The sequence below is a fragment of the Protopterus annectens genome, chromosome 2.part1 (genome assembly GCF_019279795.1).
Source record: "Protopterus annectens isolate FY-2018-M chromosome 2.part1, PAN1.0, whole genome shotgun sequence".
Lineage (NCBI taxonomy): Eukaryota > Metazoa > Chordata > Ceratodontiformes > Protopteridae > Protopterus > Protopterus annectens.
The window spans coordinates 1,714,898,930-1,714,916,996 of NC_056729.1; the positions used below are offsets into that span (position 1 = coordinate 1,714,898,930).

Genomic DNA, 18,067 nt, shown 5'->3' on the forward strand with positions numbered 1-18,067 from the left:
GAGCATTTTGAATTTTGGTACCACCAGGAGGGTGTTTAGAATGGATAGATCTAAGATTGGGGGCCAAGTGCCCTCTTTTCTGGGTATCAGAAAAAGCCTGGAATAGAACCCTTTGCCTATCTGATCTGCAGTAACAGACTGAATTGCCCTCATGGAGAGCAGGGAATGAACTTGTTTTTTTGCCTCTGCCCACTGGTTTAGAGGAAGATCTGGGTATCCCTTTGGGATTGGCAACGTGTGGAAATAAAATTTGTACCCCTGGGACACTATGTTGAGGAACCATCGGTCGTTGGTGATGGAGGCCCAGGTTTCTGCATGGGAGGCAAGTTTTCCTCCTAGGGGCACGAGCAGATGGGCAGAGGTGTGAGGAGGAGTAGAAGAGTCACTGGGAATTCTCTCCATAAGGGGGTGGCTTAGCACTCCTTGGTTCAGAAGTGGAAGTACTCCCTTGCTTACATCTCTGCATACCCTCAGACTGCTGTCTGGGGGGTCTGTTACTCCTAGGTCTAGTCTGAGGTGGCCTTGAGGGGGCTGGAAAGGACCAATGTTTTGAGGGGCAATGCCTACTGAATCTTGGAGGCTGAACTTGAAAGTCTTTAACTGTCTGCATAGACTTTGATTTTTCTTCCATCTTTTTTAAAACCTCTTCTGCTTTCGTGCCAGACTGTCTTTGTTCAGTGGTGCGCCCAATAATTTTGATGTGACGTGATCTGGCAAGGACTGTTCCTTAAGCCAAGCATGCTTTCTAAGTACAGAACCTGTGACTGCTGCCCTACAGGATGCTTCTAGGGCATCAACCCCACATTGCAGGGTATGCTTACTGATTTGGCTTTCAGAATGCATAAGCTCCTGTAAATCTTTACTTTCTGCACAGCCTGGGAAGGTTGAAAATTTCTGTTTAATGAGTTACATGCTATGTTGCTGGTATTTCAGCATATGGAACTGACAATTTAATGCTCTAATGGCAAGAATTGCAGAGGTATATACTTTTGAACCCATCTGTCTAAGGCTCGAGAATCCCTGTTCGAGGGGGTGGGATTCTTAGCTGTAGTTGCTTTTATTCCTTTAGGCCCTTAGGAGATGACCTCTGGGTCAGCAGTAGGATTCTTGAAAAGAAATTTGAGAGAGTCAGGGACTAATACCAGTCAGGTTTCCTGGGAGCAGGAGGTAAAGTATCAGGAGTTAGACTGAATTCCATAAAGACATTCTCCACAACATCCAGAACAGTGGAAATAGCTAAAGGTCTGTGCTGTTGTAAATCTAAAAATTCCCCCGAGTCTCTTTTTGGACTGAGGATAATCCTGGCATTCCCAATGGAAGTGGTCTCTCAAAGAATGCAGGGTTTCACCAAAAGAAAAATCCTCTGGAGGAGAGGCAGAAGGAATGGATTCCTCTGCATCTGAATCCTTGGTTTACCTTTGAAAGGTTCAAAATCAACCTGCCAAACGGCCCTTTGTGTGAACCAAAATGACGAAAACCATCATTCCAAACTGCACTGAATTCGAAAATCAGCAAATCGAAAACCAGATTTGCTGATTTTTGAACTACAATTTCAAATACAAATCGTAATGCAGGGGGCACCCGGCACCCCCCCTACTTTATTATTCTAACTCTGAGGTCGCACTACAGTGGGGAAAGGGTCCAATTCCCGATCCTCACTATAGTGCACTCTGCACCCAAAATGCCGAATCTGCAATGAGCAAATGTCAATGTGCATTCGCTCATTGCACATTCACTACATTTCTATTCGGTTAGCTGAAAACTTGAAAACATACTTCCGCACAATTGTCTTTCGACAATGTGTGTTTCAAGCTTTCAAAGGTAAAACGAATCCTCATAAGCAGATAAAGGCATGTGTTCATAATCAGAAACCTCAGAGTCATTGGACTCTTGGTCATATAAATGTGCTGGGGACAAGTCTCTTTATTTTAGCAGGGGAAGGCTGGCTTCCCCTACTCAGCATAAGGTCTTCCGCATTTTAAGCATCTGTGATTGTGGCAAGGAAGCAGGTGTGCGAGTTTGGGTAGTCGGTCTTTTAGGCGTAGCACGTACTCTTGGCCTTGGAAACTAGGTAGTTTTAAAAAGAATTTAAGATGCAAAAGAAGTCATTGGTTTGTGTCGAATATTGGTAGTGCGAAGAACTTCCTCCGAAGCTGGTGCCTGCACAGCAGCTCTGGACCCATCCAAGGTAGAGACATCCACAGGTTCTGTAGTCAAAGAAGCGTCTTGCGGCATACTGGACTCCGAATGGGTCTCGGTAGCTGCCTGCGAATCCATCGATGTGGGCATCAGGGGCTGTGAAAGCTCCTCACTGAGTACTGGCGAACTGGCAATTAGCTTAATGGAAATGTCGGCAGTTTTGGACCTGTGCGGTCTGTCTCTGTCTTTATCCTTACTTTTTTTGGAACTAAAGTATTCAGCTACAATAAGGGCCTGATGACCAACAGTTCGAGCGTTATCCTGGTCTGGGCCTACACAGGTGACCCAGTAAGAATGGAACTCTCGGTATGGTATTTGCTTTCCACAGGCGAGACAATTGTTAACTTTTTCTGACATCGGTTAGAGCAAGAAAAAAGGATCCCCAATGGGGTACTTAGATTTAGAAGACTTCAGCGTCAATTTCCAAAACAGAAACTCAGGTAGCAGTCGACTGGCACTCGTGCAAACTGCTTCTGCTTCGGGCTTCTCGGCAAGAAAGACTGATGTAATGCGGTTAACTGCCAGTTTTTATACCACTGATGACTTGACGTCAGTCCTGGAGTGACAGCAACTGACACAGAAATACTAAGCCTGTGGTATTCGGGCAGACTGACGGCTACTCCTGGCAGGATAACCCAAGTGTGATGACTGCAACAGTGAAACATGAACATCCATGGTGTGCACCCTCCACTCCACTATTCCTCTGTGGATTGAGAGATGGTAAAAAAATAGAAGTTATGTCCTTACCATAACGTTCCATGTGGAGTGTTCATCTCGCCTTTGTTCTTACACATGGGTTCGGAGCCGATCCTCGGCTCCGTCGCCTCTTGCAAGCTCTGCATCGAGAAGAAGCTCGAGACAATCTAATACCCACAATCCCCCTCTGCCTTTACCTCAGATCTAGTTTGCAAGCAAACCAATCTCCAGAGAGAGCACATTCATGCTTACATCACATATGTCCAGAAATAAGAATTTATACATAACTATATATATATATAGTAAGACAAATAGACACATATATATATATATATATATATATATATATATATATATATATGTCAACTATGTACACAATATTTGTAGAAGCAGCAGCAGGATGATCCTGGCCAGGCATCAAAGAACGTTCTTCTTAGGGCGGGAGGGTGGGAATGTAAAAACAAAGGCGAGATGAACACTCCACATGGAACGTTATGGTAAGGTTCATAGGTTCATAGATTAGTACTAAGCTAACTGCCCTTGTGAGCCATTTTAAGCCTAGCCAATAATCCCTTGTGAGATTCAAACCCTGCACCTTGTGCTTGTAAGGCAAACACCTTAACCATTAGGCCACCCTCCCAACCCTGGGACATAACTTCTATATGTGATAGTGTTCAATCTCGCCGTTTGTTTTTACACATGGGTAGCGTCCCTAGCTCCTTGTTCCTGAGGAACTCACGGAAGGACGTTCTTGAGCACAGTGGAACCAAAGGTTGCCCTGTCCCTAGAAGCCTTGTCTACCTTATAATGAGAAATGAATGTATGTGGCTTAGACCAAGTAGCAGCCGCACAAATAGCGTCCAGTGGTAGGCGGGCTGCATGAGCCAAAGATGTAGACACTGACCTTGTGGAATGTCCTTTGGGTTTGTGCAAAAGAGTTTGATTTGAAGAATCGTAGACATAGATTATACAATCCGTTAACCACTTAGAAAGAGTTCTTTGGTAACTGCTAGTCCTTTCCTGCTATCAGCAAAAGCCACAAAGAGTTGATCAGTTTTTCTGTGATCTTTTGTTCTATCCAAGTAAAATCTTAGTTGTCTGTGAACATCTAATTTATGCAACATGTACTCCATTTTGTTGGAGTGATTTTTGAAGAAAGTGGGTAATTCAATGGACTGATTAATATTGTTAATAGAACACACTTTAGGGAGGAAAGATGAATTGGTTCGAAGAGAAACTCTGTCAGAGTGAAAGATCAAATAAGGGTGCTTGATGGAGAGAGCCTGAAGTTCAGACACTCGCCTAGCGGAAGTAATGGCTACCAAAAATAGAGTCTTCCAGGACAAAAATTTTAATGGGCAAGAAGAGGCAGGTTCAAAGGGGGGCAACATTAATTTAGATAACAACAAGTTTAGACTCCAAGGTGACGTAGGAGATCTGACTGGTGGTCTAATATGGAAAACCCCTTTTAGAAAGGCTTTACAAAGTCTGTGAGCCATAACCGGAGCTCCACATTCTTCCACATGGAAATTTGAAATGGCTGCCAATTGAACTCTTAGTGTAGCAGGAGAAGCACCCTGATGGAATAAGTCCGTTAAAAACTCTAATATTTTATTCAAGGGAGCTGTAAAAGGATCCACTTGGTGTGTATTTGCCCAGAATACAAATCACTTCCATTTACTAGAATATGTTTTAGTAGTGGAAGCTTTATGAGAAGCCACCAATATATCCTGAACTGCTGGCGACAAAAGATCAGACCTGGCTAAGTTGGGAATTGGAGCAGCCAAGCTGCTAGATGGAGGGAGAGGAGCGCGGGATGGGGAGCCCCTGACGAGTGAGTCAATAGATCTGGCTCTGGGCCCAGAATCCAGGGTCCCCGAATGCAGTGAGTCTTCAGGAAGGGAAACCAAATTTGACGAGGCCAGAATGGGGCAATGAGGATTATTGTCCTGTGTAGGTTTCTGGCTTTCTGGAGAAACTTTGGTATCAGAGGAAATGGAGGAAATGCGTACAGGAGTCCTGGGGGCCAATCGTGAACCAGAGCATCCCTGGGGACTTCCCCTGGAGGGGGTAATAGGGCAAAGTAGCGCCTGCATTTGGCGTTCATTGGAGACGCAAACAGGTCGCAGGAAGGCTGGCCCGACGTGCGAAAAATCCTTTTCGCTACTAACTGTTTTAGGGACCACTCGTGCGGTAGCAGAATTGCTCTGCTCAGCCTGTCGGCTATGACGTTGGATGACCCCGGGATGTGCGTTGCTATTAGAAAGCGACCCGTGGACTCCGCCCACTGCCAGATTCTCATGGCCTCTCTGCATAGCTGATAGGATTTGGTTCCCCCTTGCTTGTTTATGTACCAGACTACAGACATGTTGTCCGTCTGAACTGCAATAGTTCCCAGAGGAAGAAGGGGAGCAAAGTGTTGCAACGCTAGAAACACTGCCCTCAACTCTAGAACATTGATGTGCAGATTGTACTCCAAATTGGTCCATTCGCCTTGGACTGTCTGTCCCTGAAAGATGCCCCCCCACCCTATCAGGGAAGCGTCCGTGGTCACCGTAACTGTAGGCATGGGTAGCACAAACGGTCTCCCCTTGGAAAGGTTGCAAGTTTGAAGCCACCAGTTTAGATCTGTTTTGCATGTCTTCGTTATAAGAATCTCGTGTGTTAGAGGTAGTTGTTGAAACGACCATTGTGCAAACAGTAGCCATTGTAGGACTCTCATGTGCAGCCTTCCCAAGGGTATTGCAATAAGGGAGGCCGACATGAGTCCCAACACCTTCAGTACCAGTTTTGCAGGAGATTTCCTTGACAAGAGTAGAAGACGTATATGAGTCTGAAGTGATAGTATCCTTTCTGGGGGAAGTCTTAGAATTAACTGATGTGTGTTTAATTCTGCTCCTATGAACAAGATATTTTGTGATGGCTGAAGTAAGGATTTTCCGAAGTTTACGGAAATCCCTAGGTGAACACACAGTTGAAGAGTAAAGTCTCTGGCCTGTAATAGTTGACACTGGGTGGTGGCAGAAAGGAGCCAGTCGTCCAGATACGGAAACACCTGGAATCCTTGGCGTCTCAAGTGAGACGCTACCACTGCCATGCATTTGGTGAAGACCCTGGGGGCTGAGGTCAGACCAAAGGGCAGGGCTCGAAATTGAAAGTGACTGGCCCCCAGCCGGAAGCGCAAATGATCTCTGGATGCCCTGGCCATTTTGATGTGGTAGTATGCATCTTCTAGATCTATTGAGCACATCCAGTCGTCCTTCTGTAAGAATGGAAGGATCGATTGAAGCGTGACCATTCGGAACTTTTCTTTCCTGACGAAGGTATTGAGGTAGCTTAGGTCCAGAATGGGCCTCCAGTCCCCTGTTTTCTTTGGAACTAAAAAGAACCTTGAGTAAGTCCCGAATCCTTGCTGGTCCGCTGGGAATGGTTGGATGACTCTTTTTTCTAGCAGCTTTGAAATTTCTATAGCTGCTGGCTCTCGCAGATGGGGCGGTACATCTGGGAGTCTTTTCTTTGGGATGGGATGAGATAGAAAGGGTATGTTGTAACCTCTGGTAACCACGCTTTTACCCACTTGTCTGTAGTTATATTTTGCCAGGCCTGAGGGTATAAAGCTAGCGACCCGACTGCCTCCAGAGCAGGACAGTCGGGCCTCCTCTCAGGAGTGCTGGAAAGGTATACCAGGGAGTGTCTCCCTGTCACCTTGATGTTGCGGACCCCCTCTGCCGCCAGGGCGGCGTCTTCCACCTCTACCCCTCCTCTGCCTCTGGAGGGCATCTCCTGTGTGCCTGGGAAAGATCCTTGGGGTTTTGAAACCACATTTTTCCACCACATTGCCCTTTGGGGTACGGTCTGGTTGGGGTGGAAAACGGACTCGACAGCAGACAGAGTCTTTCCCTCCTGTTCACACCGGGTAAGGGTCTCCTTTACTTTGGGGCCAAAGAGAGTGGCACCGTCAAATGGGGCGTTTGTAAAGGAAGACTTGAAGGCTTCCGCAAAGGAACATAAGCGCATCCAGGATTGTCTGCGAAGAGCAATCGCTGAAGCTGCTGCCCTACTCGAACCTTCGCCGCGAGGATATCAGCCTCATGGACGAGTTAACAATAGATGGGGTATTAAGCTGCGCTGTCACTTTCTCTGAGACAGCTGCATCTGTAGTACCCTGGAGGGTATCTCCCAACTCTTTGACTAGATCCCTCTGTAGACGTGTAAAATGGGTCAAATAGTTCAGGGATCACATGGAAAAAGCCGCTGAACTAAAAATGCTCTTCCCGTATCTATCCATCGTCCTAGAATCTTTATTAGGTGGATGGACAGATGAAGAAGACTCCGACATCTCCTTTTTCGTGGCTGCTGCCACCACCATAGCGTCCACTGGAACTCCTTTTGTTAAGTAGGACTTGTCCTGAGGTGCCGTGATGTATTTATTGGGTTTCCTTGGGACTGGTTCCACTGTGTCAGGAGCCTCCCACGCCCTTCGAGCAATTAGTTCCATTAGTTCGTCGAAGGGCGGAGTGACCCAGGAGGAAGAAGGGCGAGCACCAAATGCCTTCAGCAAAACTGACTCATCCTCAGAAGGGGGAAGGGACTGCCATTCACCTCTCTGTTTCAGGATCTCCAATATGTCCGAAAAAGAGACATCTTCTGAAGGTGACTTAGGGACCCTTCTGACTCATCTAAGTCAGTATCAGATGTCAAGGATTCTTGTGGAGAATCCAAGTGTCTCCTCTTACACAATCTTTTCCTAGGGACTTCTTCGTGGGGAGCATCCGAAGAAGCCTCGAGGAAGAGGGGCACCTCCAGGGGTGGCTGAGACACTGGCCCGACGCTTGGATGTGGCCGTGGGTGCAGAGGAGGATAACGGCCCTTTATGGGGAGGAGAGGTTGCTTCCACTGATGTGGTTGTCTGGGTAGACAACACCTTTCTCATCAGGTCGAACGCCCGGTCCCGCATCGAAGAATCTCCCGGTTCGAGGAAATGGGAAGAATCCCGACACAGGCACGAAGGCATCGACCCGAGGACGGAGCCGAATCGATCCGCCGAGGCCCGAGGGGAGAGTCGGAACCAAACGCCGGTTCGACTCGCCCCGGAACCAAGGACAGACCGTCGGCTCCGAGACTCGGTATCGGGTCCGACGGAGTCGAGGTGAGAGGAACAGACCGAGAAAAGGACGGTTCTGGACCCGAGGGCTCCACAATCAGTAGATCAGCCTCTTCCGGCTCCAAAGACTGAACCGGTCTCGGAGGAGGAATGGATGGAGACATCCCGAGACCTTCAAGTTTCGACACCAACTGGGTGGAAACCGAAATAAGTTTGGACAGGGCCGAATGCTCCAATAACTTCTGCACCACGCGATCCACATCGATATCAGAGAGTTTGGAGGAAGAACGGGTCGAAGGAACCGAAGACGGAGCCGACCTCAATAAGGTCGAAGGAGGGAGCTCCATCACCGGTTCCAAGACTCGAGGCTCAGGAACCGATACCAGTTGAACACTCGGCCCTGAAGTCTGTGGAACCGGTGATCTAACCTTTGCTGAAGAGCTCGGAGCCGATGACTTGGGCTCCGACGTCTTCGATTCCTTAGAGGACTTTGATGCCTGGTCAGAAGCATCCAGAGCCTCCTGAAAAGAAGGTTTCAATAAACCTCTGTCCATTAGTTTCCTGCGCCTATCTGTCATGACCCTCCCACTAAAAGAGTGATAAATGGAACAATCCTCTTGCAAGTGGAGAGGGCCAAGGCAGTAGACGCAGGAACTATGGTTGTCAGTCACTGACATTTTCTGGCCACACTGACAACGCTTAAAACCTGACTTTACCTTATCAGACATTATAGAAGTAAAAGACAAGTCCAGTAATGCAGTCAAATCCAAGAAAAATTTGTCAAATCCGAGAAAAAATTGTCAAATCCGGTATAAAAGTCAAATCCTATTAAATTTAAGAAGGGTTGTAGGCCCCGAAAAATTCTAAACGATAAAACAGTTTAACGGTACCGAGAATTTATCCAGTCAACAACACAATCACACAGTATATCAGAGAAATATCAAATAGTAATAAGAAATCCAATAAAATATAACAAATAAAGTTATATCTTAGCGTTAGACGCTCGAGCTAGCTCCCAACGATGCGAATGCAGCAGCGGCAAACTAGATCTGAGGTAAAGGCAGAGGGGGATTGTGGGTATTAGATTGTCTCGAGCTTCTTCTCGATGCAGAGCTTGCAAGAGGCCGGCACGGAGCCGAGGATCGGCTCCGAACCCATGTGTAAGAACAAACGGCGAGATTGAACACTATCACATCACTAAGTTCTTAGGGGTGCATATCATTGAGGACTTTTGGTCCATAAACACAAATTCCATTGTCAAGTGGGTGCAACAGCGTCTTCATTTTCTATGACAAATGAGTCTGCAAACCTTCCACGTCCTGTTCTCACAACCTTCTACAAGGGAACTACAGAAAGCATCTTGTCAAACAGTGTTTTACTACGGTATGAAAACTGCTCTGCTTTGGATTGGAAATCTCTCCAACAGGGGGTGAAAGGGGCAGAGAAAATTATTAAGAGCATTCTTTCATCTATTTAGGACCTATAATTGCCTCAATGTCTCAGCAGAGCCACTAAAATAGTTAGGTATTTCACTCATCTCACCCATGGACTGTTTTCCTTCCTATCTGGCAAACGCTATTGCAGTATGTGGTGCAAAACCACCAGATTCAGTAAGAGCTTCTTTCCACAGGCCATCAGACTATGCAACGCTACTAGCACACATGATGATGGCCATCAGGTGTAGCAGATATATAAGTTGATGAGAAATATTTTTGTGCAATAACTCAAGTGCTAGTCTCATCTCATATTTTGGTGCGATAAACCAATGTAAAACTAGCCTTCTTGTGCAGTCCTGACAACTGTTGGAATTCTGTGCAATAATGTACTGTTTTAGATTTCATAAAATGTTTTGGGTGTTATGTCTGTAAATGGTTTGCTGCGATGTAGCAATGTCTGTTGCAATGCTTCTTGTGAAGTTTTTGCACGAGTCTGGAAAAACGAAATTCTGTTCAGTTTGCACTGTTGTGTGAAGTCTGAGTGACAATAAAGGTCACTATGACATTAATTGGGGGGAACTGCAATGACCACCCCTTGTTGGTGAGTACTACTGTCTAGGACATTTGAACCCCTTGTGGGGATGCAGACTGTCTGTTTCAGAGCAGCTGTACTGACGGAATCTAGGAACCTCTGGGCCAGCATGTTTGTACTCATGTACGTCTCCCAGTTGATGGAAGGATAGTTGAAATCTTCCATGACTAAGGTGTCTGGCTGTATGGCGAGTGACTCCAGTAAGTCCAGGTAGGTGGTATGCTTTTCTTGGTTCATCATGGGGGACCTATAGCTAGCAATGATGTGGTAGGGTATTCTGCCCATAGTTAATTGGCTATGGAGTAGTTAGAGAGTTGTACTATGACCACTCTCAAGGTGTACTCAGCTTTAATGACAATGGACTCACCTCCACCTTTGGTTCTTTCATGCTTATTTTGAGGTCTGAACATGTGTGGAAGGCACTGCAGTCTTGCACAGCCGGAGTGCCCTCGGCAGCCTTGAACCACATCTCAGTGACTGCACAGATGTCAGCTTCTTCCAAGGTGAGGAGTGCTTCCAGGAGGTGCAGTTTCAAGTTTACACTCCTTGCATTAAGTAGCAGAATCTTGAGTTTGTCTTGAGTAGATTTTATGTTGGAAATAATGTTGTTTTGACATTGCCTACAAAAGGCACTATGGAGGAGGCAACACCTTTGTCAATATCCAAAAGTCTAGAGGAGACCTTTGCAGACCATCTCTAGCAAAGCAGCATGGCCCGTCAACCATGTCTTCCCAGGAAGACATATACTGAAACCTCCCCTCCCCGCACTGACACCACAAGGTAAGCCAATTGTTAAAGTCGCCATTTTTTTTTTGTCTGCATTGTGGCATCATCTTGGATGAAGGTAGAATGTACTTAGGGCTAGGGTCATACCTGCTTGGGACACATCTGAGAGTTCAGTCACGTCACTCTTCATACAGTACAGAGAGGTACATCTTAGGTCATTCACCCCAACATGGACTATGACAGTCTTATAACAGTACTTGTTGAGTGACTTGAGTGCATGTGTCATTTGACGGATTCTGGCACCTGAGAGGCAGCTGACTGTGACCTTCTTGCCCAGCTTGGTGAGGGGGACCATCTGTGTCTCTCACTACGAAGTCGCCAATTACCAAGACATATGTTTTGAAGTGTTTTAACTTAGGGGCTTATTTGCCGAGACATTGGTGTATGTGTTGTGCGTAGTGGTTTCAATTTGCATAGCAATGTGTCCAAGTGGTTTACATTTGGGAGGTCTCTGATCTTTTGGTATGCTTCTATGAGTACCGCCACATATGTGGGTCTGTGTGTCGTGACCTCATTTTGTGTGAGAAGTGAAGTGTGTGTGCTGACAACCTGTTTGATACCTGGTTTGTTGTTACATAAGAGAACCGATTCCAGTTTCATATTGTAATTACATCTCTTGCACAGGGTATTTGTTTTAGGAGTAAGTGGTTGTCAGTATACATGAGGCAATTACTACTTTGCCTCAGGATGCCCATGTCAATCAGACTGGCCAATGAAATGATGGGAAACTGCCCGTCCATTATAGCAGGTTTTTCTGTATGTACTATCAGGGAAGGGAGTGGCCTAGCTTGACCAGTGTTTGTGCTAGGACTATAAGTGCTTGTTCTAGTGAAGGTTATGGATAATAAATGTGGCAACGCTGCTCAGTACAACCGTAGTGCAGTAGGGAAGCTTGAGAGGGTTCCACTGACAGATGTCTTGGGAAAAATTGAGTTTCAAGGCATTTGCGTCTAGAAAGGGCACAGCTAATCCCTGTTGCACAGTGTGCTGCAAACACAACGCTTAAATACAGGTGAAACAAACAATTTAAAGCTAATCTACGAGTAGGAAAGCACACACTGAACCTTCCTCCAGCAATCCCCAACTCAGAGAAGGCTGGATCTACACTGCCACAAGGGTGCAGGGGAGCCCTTATTAATGCAAGATGGCTGGTTTAGTGCTGAAGTGTATCAATAACAGGCTAGATTCAGCAGACCTGAATCTAGTCTATGCTATCTAGGTATAATAACACTGCAAATCAAGAGCAGAGAACTGCAACAAACAAACAAACAAACAGCCGTTCTGCATGTTTCCCAGCTCAGATAAACCAAGTAAACACCCACTGCCACTAAATGAATAATCCCAGTCCTCCTATTGTAAAAGCACAGTAAAGGAGTGCCCAGAGTGAAATGCTACAATAAACAAACAGTATGAAACGCTACAACAAACATACTTAAAGATATAGATACAACAGCATATTTTAAACACCTTATAAAAGAGTGATTATTAAATAAAAGTAATTTGCTTTGGATAAATGAGCCAAGAGCCACTCAACTGCACAGAATTTATAAAGGCAAAAAAAAAACAAGATAAGCTGATTAATAAGCTCTCCAGCCAATACATCTGCATTCAGAAATCTCAAATGTTTCTCCAACATAAACAGACCAAGCTACCCCCCCCCCCCAGTGTACTAGATGGAAAATCCACTGACCTCTTTTGACGTAAAAGCCGTTGCTTGCTAAAGTGTAAAAATCCATTACTTCATCCAACAGCTAACTAGATAATGAAGTCAGATCAAGCGGAACAGACAATGGGAGGAAAAATGCACTTTTTCAATATACGTACAAGGAAAGACAAATAAATCATCTGGGATATCAACAGCAGTGTAGAAAGGGAGGAGCTTATTAAGCTCAATTTATTGCAGGGGTGAGCAGCTTAAAAACACCAGGTTTGAAAATTAAAACAACAAAGGGGGTGGTGGGAGGGAAACAGGGCTGCCACATGTCCCTATTTGAGTGCGACTGTCCCAGGATCAGCAGCCCGATCCAGAGTCCCACACTGCCATTTAAAATCCCGGCGAAACAGCCTCCGCTTTGTTTTTTTTTCTTATTAGCCCATATGCCAGTATACGAGCCAATCAACAAATCGCAAAGTGGAGACACTTCTGTTTAATGCGGAACTGCCTGCTGTTCTGCATTGAACAGAAGAAGCTCCACTGTATGATTTTTTTTTTTGACTGGCTCGCATACCGGCATACAGGCCAAGCATAAATCACAAAACGGAGCTACTTCTGTTTAATGCGGAACTACCTGATGTTCCACATTAAAGACTTTTTTAGGGAGTCTTCCTTTTTTTTTCCCCCCTACCCGTCTCTTCATAAATCTGGCAATCCTGGTGGGAAACAGCATGGAATCACCAGCAGTGCTTTCGTTTATGGAATCTTCAAATCTTTTCAAAATTAAGACAATTTCACTGAGTATAAGTATCACTTGTGATAATTTAACCAATGAAAAAAAACATGTGAAATGTGCAGCCTACATAATTTAAGTGGCTACCTTTCACACAGAACAAAAACACCAAGCCAAGCAGATTTTTTAAAACAGAAAAAAATGAAGCAGGCATCAGAAAAGCAGCTCTATCAGTCACAGACAAAAAATACAGGTTTCCCCACCCAGCTGTTAATCACCAGCAGTGCTTTAGTTCATGCAGGCTTCAAATCTTTTCAGACAAAGACCAAGTTCCTATTTTAAAGCCAAATCTGGACAACATTCATACAACAAGGAAATGTTTTTTTTCAGCTGGGATATAGAATCAAGACTGCCTAGACATAGTAAGGCCTTGCTGAGTTTAATTCTGGTAGCTGCCAAAAATAGAATTACTAGGAAATGGAAATCCAAGTCTAAACCAACTGTATTAGAAGTAGTGAACATAGTGTTAGAGATAAAACAGCTAGAAACAAAATTTTTAGAAGTTGGTAGAAGCAAATTTTAAACAAATAAAAAACAAATGGAAACTCTGGGAACAATAGATTCAGAATAAAGTTTTGGAGGAGGAATGAGGTTTAAGGAAAGGCAGGATTTGATAATTCAGTAATTTGTTTCTTGTTTAAAAAAAAAAAAAAAAATTATATACTGACAAACAAGGGATGAAGCCTTCACTTCTACACCAGCGACCTCTCAAACTATCAGTCCAAGTGCTGGAAGGAACTAGCAAAGGGGGGGGCACAGCAGGAACAACTGTCAGCTTGCTCACCTGAAGCGAAGATGGAGGTGGGAAGCAGGAAGCACAGGCTGATTCATGAGGAAAACCTTGACAACTGTGCTTATACTTCACAATGTGCCACACAGAAGAGCAGACATGCGGCAATGCATGACCTCGCCAAGGCCTTCGACACCATCCCCCACTCTGCAATCATAGATAAACTTACTAAGCTGGGCATAAATCCCTACGTCACTCGATGGGTTGCCAACTGGCTTACTGACAGAACCCAGATTGTAAAAGTAGCCGACTCCAAATCCAGCTCCAGACAAGTGGAGTACCTCAGGGTTCAGTCCTGGGACCACTCTTGTTTGGCATCTACTTCTCTGAAATACAGACCAACACTAAGAGAGTCTGGCTAACAAAGTTTGCAAATGACTGCAAACTGGGAGCCATTACTGAATCCCCAAATGATATGGATATTCTACAAAAGGGTCTTACAGAAACAGATGCTTGGTGCCAGAGCCATGGGCTCAAGCTTAATGCCAAGAAATGTATACTTATCCCCTTTGGGAAAAAACATGTACCCATGAATTACCACATAGGTGGCAGGACGCTAAACATCGAAAGTGTGATGACAGACTTAGGGACACAGGTGGACAGTGGTCTCACCTTTGATAACCACATCGCCACAACAGTCAGGAAATCCTTCTATGTGGCACACCTCATCACTAAGGGCTTTTCATCCAGAAAAAAGGAGGTCATTGTTCCACTGTACTCATCCCTCATTAGACCCATTAGAGTATAATGCCCCATTTGGTATGCACCTCACAAGACATCTCCAACAGCTGGAAAGGCCACAGAAATACCTCACTAAAAGAATCACAGGCCTAAAGCAGATACCATATGCTGACCGTCTAAAAAAACTCCAGCTATACTCTGTGGCATATCGTCTACTCAGAGGCGATCTCTGCTTAACATACAAGGCCATGTCAAACCCTGAGCTGTTGGACATGCTACACTTAAATACCAATCCCTCAGAGCCACACGCTCCAAGGATCTAAACCTTGTCATTACAATGAACAAAACATGCTGGAGGGATAGGTTCCTGACCCAGAGACTCCCCATACTCTGGAATAGACTGCCCATACATGTCAAGCAGAGCGCCTCATTGGCCCTTTTCAAAAGGAACCTTGATGATTGGATGGGAGATAGGAAATTCACCCCGGGGATCATGTCAGTCGCCCTGCTAGACAGGGGCCCAGAGAAGTAAATATTGTGGGAAGAAATATCCAGGGAATTGTTACGGCTAGGCTTGCATAGGCCCTAGGGCTGATAGCCTAGTACCAACCTATGAACTTATGAGAACTGCTCAAGGCAGGGAGATACAGAATACAAAAAAAAAGAGACAGCCTTCTCAGTGGATAATGGCAACAATCCTGTCACTAACTTTCACCTTACAGGGGAACAAATGGGTCAAGCAGGCTCTCACCCGTTAGGAAATAATGGGCCACAAAGGCAACTGTGAGTGGAGGGCTTGACAGCCCTTGCTGGGCTGAGGAGCTAAAATATATATTGCACCTTAATAAAAAATAAAATGACTTAATGAAACATGCAACTACATAAAAAAATCATGCTTCTTACTCTATGAGAAAAATTTTTAAAGTACATTATGGTTAATTGTAAATATGTAAGATAATGTGGGAGTTCTACTCAATTTAGTAGGTGTAATGAACATTGGTAAGATGAATATATTGCACTGGTTACAAATTTGGCAATTTTATTGTAGTATGAGTCAAGTTTGGATTTCAGAGAGGACTGCATATTGTTAAGAAGAGGGGCATGTACAGAAAAGACGGTAGCAGAAAGGAAGAGGCTAGGGATAGTTCTGCGGAGTGGTTGAGGAAGTATGCATGTCTCTAGAGGATGTCCTGTCTTTGGTGGGGGTTTTTTTGATATTGCTGTGAATATGCAGGCCAAATGTTATGTTTTCACCTATGATGACACCTAGTAGCTTTGCATTTGGTACAACCTCAACTACAGTGTTATTTTAAGAATGAATAGCAAAGTCCTCCTTGATTAAGATAGTGGGGGTTTTTTTTAAGGAGTAAACAGCTTCAGTTTTGCTGGGGTTTTGGGTGAGATGGTTATTGTCCATCCATGTTTCGGCTGAAGTGAGAGCACTCTAGGTGAGTTGCTGTATTTCAGATGTGGAGTTGGCAGGACGGATGATGGCAGAGTCATCTGCATACTGGAAATAGTACCCTGAGTAAGAGTTGTGTAGAAGTTGTTGGTAAAAATGCTGAACATAAGGGGCCCTAGTATGGATCTTTGGGGGACACCTGTGGTTGTGTTAAGGAATGGAAAGAACGAGTGTTGCCACTTAGTTGATTGTTGCCTATTTGTGAGGGAATTTAAAAAACAGTTTAGGGTTTGAGTGAGATGCCTAGGTTAGAGAGTTTAGTGAGAAGAGGAGGGTGGGAGGCTGCATCAAAGGCTTTAGAAAGGTCAAGAAGAGTGAAGAAACAATTTTCCAGCATTTCGGCCTGGTTAAATGTGTCCATGACGGAAGGATAAAAGAGTTGTAGGAGTGCTGTGACCAGGCCTCAGTGGGAGAAAGGATTTGGTTGTGAAGCAGACTGTGAAGCATATAATTTTCTCCATCTGCAATCACAAATCAAAGGGACACAGGATAACTGGGAAACAAGTATTCATCAGTATGTACAGACGTGGAAAGGATGCAATCCAGAACCCCCAAAATGCTGGAGATACTCTCTCAGAGGTGAGTCGCTGCTGTCAACAGACGAGGGAAAACAGCTTTCTTAGGTAAAAGACCAAGCATCTTGTTCACAAGTGATATGACAACAGATCAGGAAACTAACCAGCAGATGGACTGAACAACAGTGCCAGTACTGCAGGCATTGCATCAGACTCTGTCAGTGAGAGACATCACTGGACAAAACTATGTTCCCAGTCTCACCCATAGTGATGACCTTTAGGTAGTGACAAAGAATGAGATGGGCACTAATAACAGCAAAAGAGATTCATTCACAGCGTAGCTAAGCTTACTCTGATACAGTACAGAACTTGGTAACTGGGGAACATTAAGGGGTACAGACACTGCTCTGCTGTACTGTTGATAATGACATATGCTGGTTTGGGCACCTTGTAAGAATGCCCCCTTAGGTGTCTCCCATGGGAAGTGTTACAGGCAGAACCCTTTAAAATAACATCCCAGGCCAGACCAAAGACAACGGCTGGATAACATTACTTAATCTACCTGGAGACTCCACAGAATGAGACAAAAACTCCTGCTGGGAACAGGAAAATCAGGTTTTCCTTACTGCACTTGCTATCAATGCAATCCTTAGCAGGACAAACGATTTACAAACTAGATGGATGCACAGACATCATAATGTGACTTTCACACACACTTTAATCACTTGCTAACTAGTGAGCTCACTGGACACGGTGTTCAAAGTGACTGGCAGAAGAACTAGTGAGCTCACTGGACACAGTGTTCAAAGTGACAGGCAGAAGAACTAGTGAGCTCACTGGACACGGTGTTCAAAGTGACAGGCAGAAGAACTAGTGAGCTCACTGGACACGGTGTTCAAAGTGACAGGCAGAAGAACTAGTGAGCTCACTGGACACGGTGTTCAAAGTGACAGGCAGAAGAACTAGTGAGCTCACTGGACACGGTGTTCAAAGTGACAGGCAGAAGAACTAGTGAGCTCACTGGACACGGTGTTCAAAGTGACAGGCAGAAGAACTAGTGAGCTCACTGGACACGGTGTTCAAAGTGACAGGCAGAAGAACTAGTGAGCTCACTGGACACGGTGTTCAGTGACAGGCAGAAGAACTAGTGAGCTCACTGGACACGGTGTTCAGTGACAGGCAGAAGAACTAGTGAGCTCACTGGACACTGTGTTCAAAGTGACAGGCAGAAGAACTAGTGAGCTCACTGGACACTGTTTTCAAAGTGACAGGCAGAAGAACTAGTGAGCTCACTGGACACGGTGTTCAAAGTGACAGGCAGAAGAACTAGTGAGCTCACTGGACACTGTTTTCAAAGTG

At 45.0% G+C, this 18,067-nt stretch overlaps 1 protein-coding gene across 7 annotated transcripts in view; it reads right to left on the reverse strand.

Annotated features, from left to right (window-relative positions):
- Positions 1-18,067, reverse strand: part of EIF4G3 (eukaryotic translation initiation factor 4 gamma 3) — a 3,593,176-nt gene that overhangs the window by 289,117 nt on the left and 3,285,992 nt on the right. The gene's annotated exons all lie outside the window — the stretch shown is intronic.